The sequence below is a fragment of the Heterocephalus glaber genome, unplaced genomic scaffold, assembly GCF_053883595.1.
Source record: "Heterocephalus glaber isolate CG9 unplaced genomic scaffold, H.glaber_assembly_v1.0 deba00001673, whole genome shotgun sequence".
Classification (NCBI taxonomy): Eukaryota; Metazoa; Chordata; class Mammalia; order Rodentia; family Bathyergidae; genus Heterocephalus; species Heterocephalus glaber.
The window spans coordinates 21366473-21378843 of NW_028258410.1; the positions used below are offsets into that span (position 1 = coordinate 21366473).

At 50.9% G+C, this 12371-nt stretch overlaps 1 long non-coding RNA gene and 1 pseudogene across 1 annotated transcript; both read left to right on the forward strand.

Annotated features, from left to right (window-relative positions):
* Positions 1-808: 808 nt before the first annotated feature.
* On the forward strand, positions 809-7894 carry LOC110344553 (thyrotropin-releasing hormone receptor-like; annotated as a pseudogene).
* Positions 7895-8034: 140 nt separating this feature from the next.
* LOC110344576 (uncharacterized) lies at positions 8035-11709 on the forward strand. The gene is made up of 3 exons (XR_002387232.2): positions 8035-8829; positions 10143-10257; positions 10541-11709. It is a non-coding gene; the product is annotated as an uncharacterized LOC110344576 (long non-coding RNA).
* The last annotated feature ends 662 nt before the right edge of the window (positions 11710-12371 follow it).

Genomic DNA, 12371 nt, shown 5'->3' on the forward strand with positions numbered 1-12371 from the left:
AGAGGGCGGATGGTCAGTGGCTTTGCAGACTCACCAGTCCAGTTCAGGAATGAAGTAGAGCACTGAGGAATGAGCTACTCCAATGAGGTGGGGTAATGAGAGTGGATCTGAGTAGCTAGGACGCATGATTTGAGAGCTTGAACACAAAACCCAGGAAGTGGCTCATTGAACTCCAACATTGTTCAGCACCAGGAAGTTGGGACAGCCCCTTAGGGTTCTGCTACGAATTCCTTCTGCCCTTAAATTAAAGTCAGACCTTAATCCCAGGTCAGACATTCTCCACAAATCCAACCTCATTTTCCGGGTGTTTCTGTCCTACCCTAACTCCAAAAATTAAAGTGAAATGATTTTATCTGTCTTCTTCCTTACTGGACCCCGTCTAAAATTCTATTTCTCCCTTGCATTAAAGTTATTATTGCATAATGGTTATGAGCATGGTCAGAGAGCCCGTGTTTCAATAAAAATTCTGACTTCCTAGTTGTGCAACTCTGGAAAAGTTTCCTTTTTTGACCATTCTGAGTCTTTGTTGGATGGGTGTATTTAACAATGAATACTTACTGAGTTGCTCCTATAGATAAGTTTCTTTATCTAGGTATTGAGTATTGAATCTTATGTAACCTACATTCTCTTGATATGAGAAAAATAACTTATATTTACCAAAAAAATCCATAAAATATTTCCAGAGCAATAAATCATAGGAAGAAAATTAAAGAAGACATTGTCATACAGACAAACCCAGGAAAGTGACTTTCACTAGGGAGGTTGGGCAAGACATCTCTGAAGAGATAAGATTTTAATGGAGACTAGAATGGGTGAGATGGAAACAGCCACAAGGGAAGAGATCCAGGTAAAGAGAAAAGCCAGTACAAGGGCAAAGAGACAAGAAGGAGCCTGCCATGTGTTTCCTGAAGCTGCCATAACAAACTACCACCCAACAAGTGGCTTGAAATAACAGAAGTTTATTCTTACTGTCCTGGACCCTAGAAGTCCTAAATCAAGGGCCATGCCCTCTTTCTCTGAAGACTTAAGAAAATAATCCTCCTTGTCCTTTCCTAATTTCTGGTAGCTGCTGGAAATCCTTGGTGAGGCTTGGAATTTAGCTGGGTCGGTCTAATTTCTGCCTCTGTCTCTATATGGCCTTCTTCTCTGTGAATATCTCTTCTCTCTGTGTATCTGAATCTCTTATTCCTTTCTTTTATAAAGACTTGAAACATTGGATTTAGACAGTCTAAAGCTGACTTCATCTTAAGTAATTAATGTACATTTCTAAAGACTTAATTTCAAAGTAGAAGGTTTGAGAGGATACTAGTCTGCCCGGTATGCCGTACAATCCAAGAAGGAAGATGGAAACTATGATTGAAGTACCGTGAGCAAGAGGGAGAGGCAGGGCTTGTGTGAAGAGTGTGATTCCTCTTAAGTGAGAAAGATCCCATTGAAGGGTTTAAGCAGGAGAGTGGCTAACGTTTTCAAAAAACCACTTGGTGTTTCATGGAAACTGGATTATAAAGCAAAGAGCAAGAATGTATCTAAAAGACCTATTAGGAAAATTTTTCAATTGCCCAACAAGAGGTTATGGATGAAAAAGTGTTGGTAGAGAACATAATGGTTGAAGGTAGATTAATTTAAGATATATTTTGGATGTTGTGACTATTAATCATGATTATCAACTTGACTGGATTAATAGACTCCTTGCAGATAAGTAAAGCACACTTCTAGGTATGTCTGGGTGGGTCATGGGGGTGTGACTTGGGGACTATATCTGATTTCTAGCCCTTTCCTCTCTAGCATTTTTTTCCAGCCTCTCTGCTTTCCAGCCTCCAGAAGTGAGCAGTGTTGTTTCCACCATGCCCCTCTGTTGTGATGTCTCTGTGTCTGGAGATAATTGATTATGGACTGAACCTTGAGAAACCGTGAGCCAAGGGAGCCATTTTCTCCTTTAAATTATGTATATTCAATATTTTGTCTCAGCAAGAAAAAGTTGACCAATACCAATGTAGATATAGGAACTTCTTAAGTGTTGAATATCAATGGTGAGAGAGAAATAATAATTCTAGGGTAGATGGTGGTGCCTTTTCTAAGATGGGGAAGACTAGAGATAAATGGTAAGGTAATGACAAAATAGAGAGCCACTTCAGACTTGCTTAATCCATTGCCAGGCTCTGCCACTTATTGCTGGCAACTGAACAGCCCAATTAGGCAGAAATGAGAACTGACAGGCTTAGCATGAGAGAAGCCCAAGGAGCTACTTGCCATTAATATGGGTAAAAGGGTTGTTCCAGTCCATGCTCAGAGAGTACTGACACATTTGGAGAAAGGGAACATCCTGGGTCTCACTGGCACCTGCTACTTTAGAAAGATCTGAGTAAGGAACAACTGGGGCTAGGGTAGAAACAAGGAGCATAAAGTTGGGAATTTGGGGTTATGCTTCCCGTCCCCGACCGAGAGATCATTTATTCTGGACATTAATGTCCTCTTCTATAAAATGGGCATCATAATACCTGCCTGGGCAGAGCTGGAGGAAATGGAGATGCACAGCATGGTATTTGGGCCAGAGCAAGGAGCTGTACTATGGTTACTGCTGATGATCCTAAAGAATAGCTTAGTGTAAAGAGACAATGTAGTGTGGTAAGGACATGGGCTCCCCAGCGGGGCTACCAGGTTCAAATCCCAGCACACACACCCTCCCCCTTCTGACTAACCTATATCCTTAACAATTTACTTACCTGCTCTGGGCCAGTTTCTTTGTCTTTAAAATGGGAGCTATGTGAGCATAAAATGATGAATACATCCAAAGCATAACAAGCATCACTAGGCAATAATATTCTTTACACACAGAGTCACCATTGTTAGGCAGACTGACACTTGGGATGCCCTGGACTCTGGCTGGTGCCTCCCAAATACTCCTTTGCTAATTTCTCTCTAATTCCTCTCTTGCCATTTACAGGACCTGCAGATGGAGAATTTGGTCCAAACTGTGCTCAGACATTAAGGAGTGAGGAGAAGGGGATATAGACACATATATCACTGAAACTATAATCACCAGTCTATCCACCCCTTGCTATGGTTAGGCCCAGTACGAGCATTTTACATGGATTTTATCCATCTCTCTTATGTGAGCCTTCTGAGGGTCAAGGTGAATTCTCTTATTATAATTCTCATTTCACAAATGAAGAAAGAATTTGTAGAGAACATGATTGATGGATTGGCGTGGCGAACAGTTCTTCAGCACCTAAGTGCGGGCAGGGAACCAGGCTCCACTCAAAGCTTGGTGTGTCCCCCTTCAGGACGCATCCTTGAATCCAGAAAACGTCGTTCATTTATTCATTCAACTCTCATTACCCTCATCTTTTGTACCAAGAAAGCTAAAGATTCCTAACTGGTTTGTGGCTTTTGAGTGGCAGCCTTCGAGATGGGAGAGGGCCCTGTGGGAATGTGCGGTGCTTCCTTCAAGAATTTACAACTCTTCTTTAGGAGGAAGAAAAACTGGGAAAGGTAAAGAGGAGAACGTCAAAAGGTAGCAAGAAGATGGAAAGCTTAACAGGAGGCAGGACCGACCCAAATCCAGAGGGCCTTTCCCCACATATCCGCAGCAGGGCTCAAGTTTCTGCTGGTGAGAACTCCACGAATTCCCAGATTGTGTCGGGAGCCTTGCCAGTCCCAGCTCCCCCCGTATAGCCCCGTGGAGCCCCTCCTGCAGAAGAGAAAAGAGAGGGAGAGAAGGCCCAGGGCAAAGGCCCAGAAGGACTAGGACACTGCGCGGGTTAGCAGCGCGCTTTCCCCTCCGCATCCCACACAGCCCGCTTGAGCAGCTGCGGGCTTCAGTGCCATGAGCTGATGGGGAGAACAGATGCTAGGCTGAAGCGACGGTTTCGGAGGGGACACAGCAGCTCTGCGGAGGAGCAGCCGGAGGCGGCCACAGGAACCTACAGCCCGCTTTCCTGACCGACAGCCCGGTTCTAGAACCCGGAAGCCCTTCGAATTTTGGAGCAGAGGTGAGACGGGAAGGGCCCAGGCGTTCCACGCTACGGGAGGCGGAAGCCAGGTGCCCGATTAGGACTAGAGAGCAACCCTACCGTCAGAACGCGCCTCTGGGTAAACCCCGCCCCGGGAGAGATCGCACTAACTCAAGCTGAGTCTTCCTGAAAATTGAGCGCCTGTTACTCCAGTTCCTGCTTCCTCGAGGCCTGCGCAGTAGCGGTTTAGACCCTACACAACTGGAAGAAGCAGTTCAGCTGGATCCAGCCGTGGGAGCCCAGCTCCCTGCCTGGAGACCATTCCAGCAGCCCGCAGCGCGGCCGGGACGCACGGAGAAGGTCACGCGAACGCGTCCGGCCTGGGCACCATGCCCCGGGCTCCGCTGGCTGTGCAGGCGATGACTCCGACCCTGGTGCCCCGCGTATGTGCCGTGGGTGTGGCGGGCAACGCCACGGTGGTGCTGGTGGTGGTCAGGGCCGCCACATGGTCACACTCACCATCTGTTACCTGGTGAGCCTGGCCGCAGCAGATCTGCCGGTACTTCTGAGGGCCGCAGTGCCCACTGTGGCTGAGGCGGCGCCCGCCCGAGGTTGGGTCTTCGGCCACGCGGGCCGCCTGGGCAACACCTACCTGCAGTACGTCGGCGGCATCAGCACCTCCACCGGCTCCCTCACGGCCTTCACCGTGGAGCGCTACCTCGCCATCTGCCGCCCTCTGCGCGCCCAGGCGCTGTGCACCGTGGCGCGAGCCAAGCGCCTGGCAGCGTGGATGCGGCTGGGCAAGGCGCCCACTGCGCGCTCTGGCGCCTCCTGGTGGACACGCGTGAGGCAGTGTACGCCGACGGCGTGCAGGTCCAGGGCGGCTGCCCGGGGTCTGGCGCTCTCTACCTGCCGGTCTGCTTCCTGCTTCCGGGACTTAGTGCTCTTCTACGCGCTGCCGCTGAGCCTAGCTCATAGCGCGTGTGCTCTTCACCGGACCGCTGCCTGCTGGCCACTCCGGCCGCTCGGGTTCTGCGCACCAGGACGGCCCCTCCCGCCAAGCAAGCTTCTCCACCCGCAGGAAGGGCGCCCTCAACTCTCGGAAGCAGGTCGAACCTGGGTCCTCACCAGACCCTTCTATTGAGCCAGCGGAGATGGGTGCAAGATCCGCCTCTAGTCAGACGCCTTAGTCCAAATCCCCGTTGCACCACTTACTAGGTTTGGGTTTTGGAAGACATCTCCTGCCTTTCTGACCCTCACTTTCCTCTTCCGTTGTACCAGGTATTGTCAGTTCAGAGAAATGAGATAAGCCCTCTAAAGTCTTTAGCCCATTGCATGTCACAACTAAACACTCAGTAGGTGACTACTGTCTTTGGACAGCAGTGGTTCATTTTCTTCTACCGCTGGGGAAACTGAGGCTCGGGTGAGTTGAGGAGACTTTCTCAAGAGCATGCCCCTCTGTCTGACACTAAAGCTGCCTCAGTGGGCTGGGAGAAGCTGACAGCCGGAGATGGGGATGGGTCTTCGTGCGGTGGAGAGAGACAAAGCGTTTCGTGAGCGTTCGTTGTGTGCTTGGTTTGTGATTGTGCCCATGTTACCCCTTCTCAGAAAGTTAATAGCTGTTCTTATGGACCAGGAAAGAGGCTCATGGGGAACAAGGAGTGAGGAAGGGCGCGCAGAGAGGCTCCTTGTACCCCCACCCTGCTTCTGCAGCCTGGAATCTCGAGGTTTTCAGCACCGCGGGAGGGTGGACAGCTCCTGGGCCCGGCCGTCTTCATCCTCAGCCTTCCGCCTGCCTCCACCTGGAGCTTTGGGGGAGGGGAGGGGAGAGGCACCGCCCAGCCGAGTCACTCACGGAGCCTGGCAAGGACCATGGGTGCCACCTGCCTGCCTGCCTCGGTGCCACCCTTGTGACTCTGGGTCGGTGGCCTCCAGGGGGCTCCCTCCAACGCCGCCGGCAGCTCCTTCTGTTTGCCCCGCTTGCCGGCACCTCGGCACCTCGGCTCAAAGCAGTTTCAGCCAGGGAGAGGCTGAGATGTTGGGAAATATTAACCCCTGGCTGCTGGCCGTCGCTGCTTCAGAGAGGACCAATGCTCCTCCGCCCTCCCGCCCACCTGCTGACTACACTGCTCACTGCTTTCCAGTTCAGCCTGGCAGGGCCGGGGGCAAACTGGGGAGAAGAGTAACTGCTGGTGGTAAAGAGTACTCCACCCTGGGTGCCAGCCGCAGCTCTGCTAATGATGACTCGCTCTGTGACGGTGGATAAGTCACTTCACCCCTCCGAGCATGCGTCCTCCTCTGTTTTCGAATCCAGGCAACCCGATTCCAGAGCCCACACTCTCCTCTCCAGTGTTTATCACCCAGATGCGCCAAAAGAATGGAATTAAATCTGAATTGGGTAAAATAAGGAGTCAATACTGACAAGGTCATTTCCAAGATTCCATGGCTCCTGGAGAACATGGTAGCTCCGAGGTTTGTTGGCTTGGTTTGGGCCTTTTGGAGAGACCACTCGCAGAAACAGGACTCACTAAAGCAGGAGAAGCCTTCACACCCTGCAGCCCTCTGCACTGGCTTCTTTCCTGTGAGAAAGCAGCCTCTCCTGGAGTCCCCTGAGCTGATGCCATGGACCCAGGATGTTCTAGGCAGAAGCAGCACCAGGGCTAGTCAGGGGATTCGGGCTCCAGGAAGTGAGCTTGTGCCACTCAACATTTGCTCGCCGAGAGGTCAGGGGGGACTTTCGAAGCAGGCACAGGGACGGAAGCCCCATGATCCTCTCCAGTGCCAGCAATGGCCTCACATCCCTTTGACAGATGTCCCCTGTGGCATTTTTGTCCTGGAATTTAGAGCCCTGTATCTTTTGATGCATGACGTCTCCGGGGGCTCTGTGTAGTCGAGGCTGTCCAGTGTGGTGGCCAGATCTGCAGAGCCAGGAGCTGACAGGAGGGAGGGACCAGAGGCGGTTCCCAGGTTGGCAGGTCCTCTGGGCGGAAGGAGCAGGAGAGAGGAAAGGACCGGAAGGGAGTGTGTGGCTGGGCATGGTGGGGACAGGACCCTGTGGCTGGAGAGATGCTGACCCAACATTCAACAGCTGGCCAGCAGTGGAGCTGGGATCCCGGCCCAGCTGTGTGCATGCAGCTGTGACAGAGGCTATGGTAGAGCTGCCAGTGGCTTCAGCAGCCCCTCACGTACCAGTCACAGCCTGCCCGGCTCCGTGCTTGGCCTGCATTAACTCCTTCAATCCTCACAGCACCTGCAGTGAAGGCAGAACTGTTTCCACCTCACAGGCACAAATGCTGGGGCCCAGTTGGCTCATCAATTTGTTTTTAGGAACTAGAGGCCCATCCAAAGGCTTTGGAGGAGGATTGGAGCCAGGAAGTTTCCCAGGAACAAATGACTTGCACAGGGCAAGGAAGGATGCACAGGAGTTTTCTGAGTGGGGGCAGAGTTGAAAGGAAGCACATATGAGGCACAGCTGGACAACAGTCAATGCTATCTAGCTGTCTGGGTTGGATTCTCCCCTGGCACCCATGCATCCCCTCTCTCCTCTTCCTTGGAAGGTCACCAAGATGCTGGCCATAGTGGTGGTCCTTTTTGCCATGCTGCAGCTGCCCCACCAAACCCTGGTGGTGGTGAATTCCTTCCTGATCCCACCCTACCTTGACTTCAGCTTCCTTCTCTTCTGCCACCTTTGCATCTACTTGAACAGCGCTGTCAACCCCATTGTCTATGCGCTCATGTCCCAGCGTTTCCTCGAGGCCTTCCACAAGCTGTTTCAGTGTCGTCTGGCCCAGCCCAAGTGCCAGCCCAGGATGACATCCCTGTTTACTACAGCATCATCAAAGGCCATTCCCAGCACAGTTTGGGCTCCCAGAAGGAGCCTGAGGCCATCCCAGGTGCTCAGACAGAAAGGAGATCCTGGCACCAGAGGGCAGGGCCTACTACCTTATTCCTATTGAAGTTAAAAGTCTCTGTGAACTCAGGGAGGAGGGAGCAATGGCCAAGACTGCTTAGTAGAGATGCACAGGTTGTGCACTGCATGGTCCTAGGAATTACTATTCATATCACAGCCTAGATTTGTATACTTAGAAAAGTTTAGTAAATAAAATCTAAGAGGAGCTTAGCTTTTTATAATTTACACAAAAACTCTATATGGCCTGAGGACAGCCTGGGTAGGATTGGAGGAAGATTTTGAATGAGATCTCTAATTTGCAGAGATTGAATAAGGTGAGAAGAGGGGTCAGGGATCTAGGGATGCCTCTTCCTGGGAACCCAGAAAGCTTTTGTTTGCCAGGATAAATTAAATGTTACCTCCCCTGCAGGGTGCCACATGCTGCCTCTGTCTAACAGCTGATTCAGGATCCAGTGCTGGCAACAGATGCTTCTCCAGCAGCCATTGTGGAGGTGCAAAGGGAGGCAAGACTTTCTGGGCTGCTGTCCTTGCCCAGAGCACAGGGGACAGAGACAGGAATGCGGCTGGGTTGGAGAACACATCTTTCAAAAGTGGCATCTTAAACACTTTTTGATTGCAGACATTACTGTTGGATGAAGATGAAATCCATGGGCACTCATCAGGCTGGACAAGGTTTTGGCGCATTAACAAAGGACCCCCAAACATTAGTGAATTGCTCACTCACACAGTGTTGTCTTTCAGGGGTGACTGTCTTCCACTTTGTGACCCAAGATCCAGGCCATTTCAGTCTCACAGCCGAACTTCTCAATATGTGTTTCCATGACCCATGCAGTGGAGGAAGGGAGTCGGAACAGGCCTCAAACTGGCAGGTGAATACGTCAGCCAGGAAGTGACAGCTCTCACTTCGGCTGGTGACCAGTCACGTGGCTGGAAAAGCAGCAGAGCACCCTGCAACTCCAAAGCACAGTAAGTATTGAGCTGGGCAAGCACTCAAATTCCCTGCCATGGGGAGAGTGACAGACCAGAGAACAAGAGAACCAAGGTAGAAAAGGAGACCTCGGCTCATTTTCAAACATGTCTGTTTGCCCCTTCCAACCAGTGGGACAGCAGGTCCTGCTTCCCAAAGCCCACCTACCTGATGTTAGCATCTGGCTGTAATCCTAGGCAAACATCCCAAACCAGAGATCTCTCTGCTTACTGAAGCTGTTTGACACCTCAGAAGCCATCCACTTTTCAAAGGACGCGGGATCCCCCCACATGGTGGCACTGTCCAGCTGAACTGAGTGCTGAATCCCTGCCCAGGAATAAGGTGGAGGGGTCTGAGACAGAGCATTTTCTTGGGAGACTGTGTCAGCTCCCACCCTTTCCCCATCCCTGTGGTCCCCAGACATGTCAGACTTGATGTCTACAGAGAGTCAAGACTGAGTCAGGACCAACTGATAGCATAGACAGCACGAGGTCACACCAGTCCAGTGACTCCCAGCTCTGCCAGCGGCTCCCTGTGTGATGTGGGACCTGTTGGCCATGTTCTCTCAGCCTCAGTTTCCTCACCTAGAAACTGGGAGGTAGAAGAGATTTTTCTAGCCCTGACATTCTCTCAGACTATTCTTTCTGGTGGAGTGGCCACTTCCCCAGTAAACTTCAAGACTCTCAAAGCTTACCTTACCAGTTAACCCCATGTGGTCTTATCCTGTTGAAAGGCTCTCCAAGCAGAATTTCCTGGGAATGTTACTAAGATGTCATCTTCACTTCTGCCTACTGCCAGCTCTGTCTTCTCCTTGGCTCTGACTCTGTCATGTTGTCACGGGGATGGGAGGGAGTGCCAGCCTTTTTCAGGTCCCTCTCTCTGGCACTGAGAGGAACAGTGCAGCCAGAGGTCCTGCTTTTCCCCTGCATGGATTCATTCTCCCACCAACCCCCAGTCCTCATGGACTTTGCCCAGCAAGAGGCTGAGCCCAGAGTCCCAGTGTGCAGAATGTGCAGTGCCTTTTCATATCCCCGCACAGAACCATTTGCATTCTGTCCTCCATGTAGCCAAGAGATGCCACTGGCTGGATTCACGCTTCATCCCCACACTCCCATCAAGAGAGGAGAGCAACTTGGAATTTGGCTTCTTCCAAAACAGGCCTGACTCCCAGAAGTTGAGAGGACAGGAAGAGAAAGGGAGGGAGGGGAGAGAGAGAGAGAGATTTAAAGACACAGCCCTCACCCTTCCAACTTGATGAGGAGTAAAGGCTGAGCACCTCCCTGTAAGTTTGTGCGTTCATTTTCACTTTCAGTAAGAAACTGCAGCCTCTCTGGACACTTGGAGCAGACGGCTCAGCAGGATTGATGATCACACAGGACGTTCCCCAGACAGCTCCCTGCCTCCTCGAACGTGTCCTCCTGATGGTGGTGAGCAACTCTAGTGGGCATGGGGAGGAGGGTGAAGGAGACAGAGAAAGCTTCCCGTGAGACCCTGGGGACTCTCTAGGGAGGATGAGCCCTGAGACTCCATGTGCTCAGCCCTGAGCAAGCCTGGGGAAACTGGAGGGAGGGCTGAGATGACGCTGGGAGGCTTCCCTGACCGCCTCTCCCACAGTGACCACTTCTGTCCCCCCCGACTCCACTCTAGCATGACCCCTCTTGCCAGCACGTGGCTTAGGCTGCATGTGTCTTCCTCTCCCTTCCCCTCTAGAACGGGAGCTCCTGAGAGAAGGGGCCCTCGGGGCATCACCGGTGTAATGTCATCGTCCTGTCCTCTATGCTGCAGGGCCTCAATGAAGGCCTGGGGATGAACATGGCTACCTCATCACGGCAAAGAGGTGTCCTGTTGGAAATGTCCACAGCCAGTGGGAGCGAGAGCAGGGAGGCCTCCGACCACAGCGAGACCCTTGCGATTTCCCTGGGCTGGTTCCCAACAATAAAAGGAGTGAGTCAAGTCTGGGGACGACTCTGGCCCCAGGGAAGACCACTGGGCCGCTGTGGGGGAGGAGGGCTGAGGGAGGGGGCGGGGCCACAGCCCCTGGAGGGGCGTGGCCACTAGAGGGCGCTCCGACTGGCTCTGGGTTCTGCGTTGCTGTCAGGTCTTTTCTAAAGAAGCCAGAAAATGGATTTTCTCTTATTTAAAACATCGACTTCATTAAAAAGAAGAAAGAGTACAGACTAAAGAAGTAGGTTTGTGGCTGCCAGACTGTGAACTGTGGAAAATCAGGCTCCAGAGAGAGCACCCACTCAAGCCTCTTGAGTCTCCGTGGCCACAGAGGGTGTGAAAGCTGGTGCAAAGGGCCTGAGTTCAAACTCTATACTAATTTTGCCCATGTTTTCTGGGGGAAGAGTCTAGTTCTGCCTGTTTAGCCAGCGCATTATTAACCCAGCAAGCCCTGTGTCAGACACAATTGCAATGACGATGAGCATTGGTGAGAGGGACAACACTGTCTGGCATGGGTGTCCAGGACCCTGCTAGCACCTCTGAAACCATCCTCTCCATGTCCCTCACAGTCCGAAGAAAAGGTGCTGCTCCAGTTTGTAATAAAAAGCTTGGAAACAACCCAAGTGCCCAGCAACTGGAAACTCGATAAAGAAGATGTGGTTTTTTTATAAAATGGAGTACTACTCAGCCATAAAGAATGAGAAACTGGAGGCATTTATAGCTAAATGGATGCATATTGAGACCATACTCACAAGTGAAATAAATAGGACACACATGTGTAAATACCGAATGGTTTCTCTGGTGTGAGAAACTGAAAGTGTAAATAAGGATTAAAATGATTAAAATGAATAATTGATCATTTGAAATAGGAAGAAAAGGTCCAAAGGGGTAGGGAAATGGGAGGCGAAGGGGAAAGGAAAAATTATGAGAAAAGAAAAAAATAGAAACAAAGTCTATGTAAATAGGGAAGGGTCGAGGGGGTGAAGGGCACACAGGGAATGGGGAAAAAATAAGAACCAAGATACATCATGTACAGGCACAAGCACCCAATGATAAATGTAAACGTATGGTATACCTAAAATGTACCAATGAAAGAATTTAAGAAAAAAGAAAAGGTGCTGCTCTCTGCATCCTATTTTATAGATGAGGAAGCCGAGGCTCCGAAACCTTAAGTGCTTCCCTTACAATCATACAACAGACAAAGTGAAAGACTCAGGATAGGAGCCACAAGTCTGACTCTGCAGCCTGGTTCCCAAACCTTCTTGTACTCCATTCTTTCTCTCAAGTAGCAGCTGGAGCTGAGTGGCCCTTTGAAAATGAAATTACCTATAGAAGCAGAATATATAAACCAAACAAGAGCAAAGGATAATGGGGCCCTCACACTATGCTTTCCTGCTGCAGGGGATGCTGGAGTTACTTCCCTTCCAGGTGTGTCACAGGCAGGCTGTGCTGACTGTGTGGAACTGATCCACCCCTTGGTCTTACTCAACCTGAGCTATCTCATCCTTTTGACTCATGGATCAGGGCAATTCCAGGTACAGATTGCAGGCTAAGTCAACAGCACATTCCCCCAGTCAGGGCACTGGCTCCAGGCTTC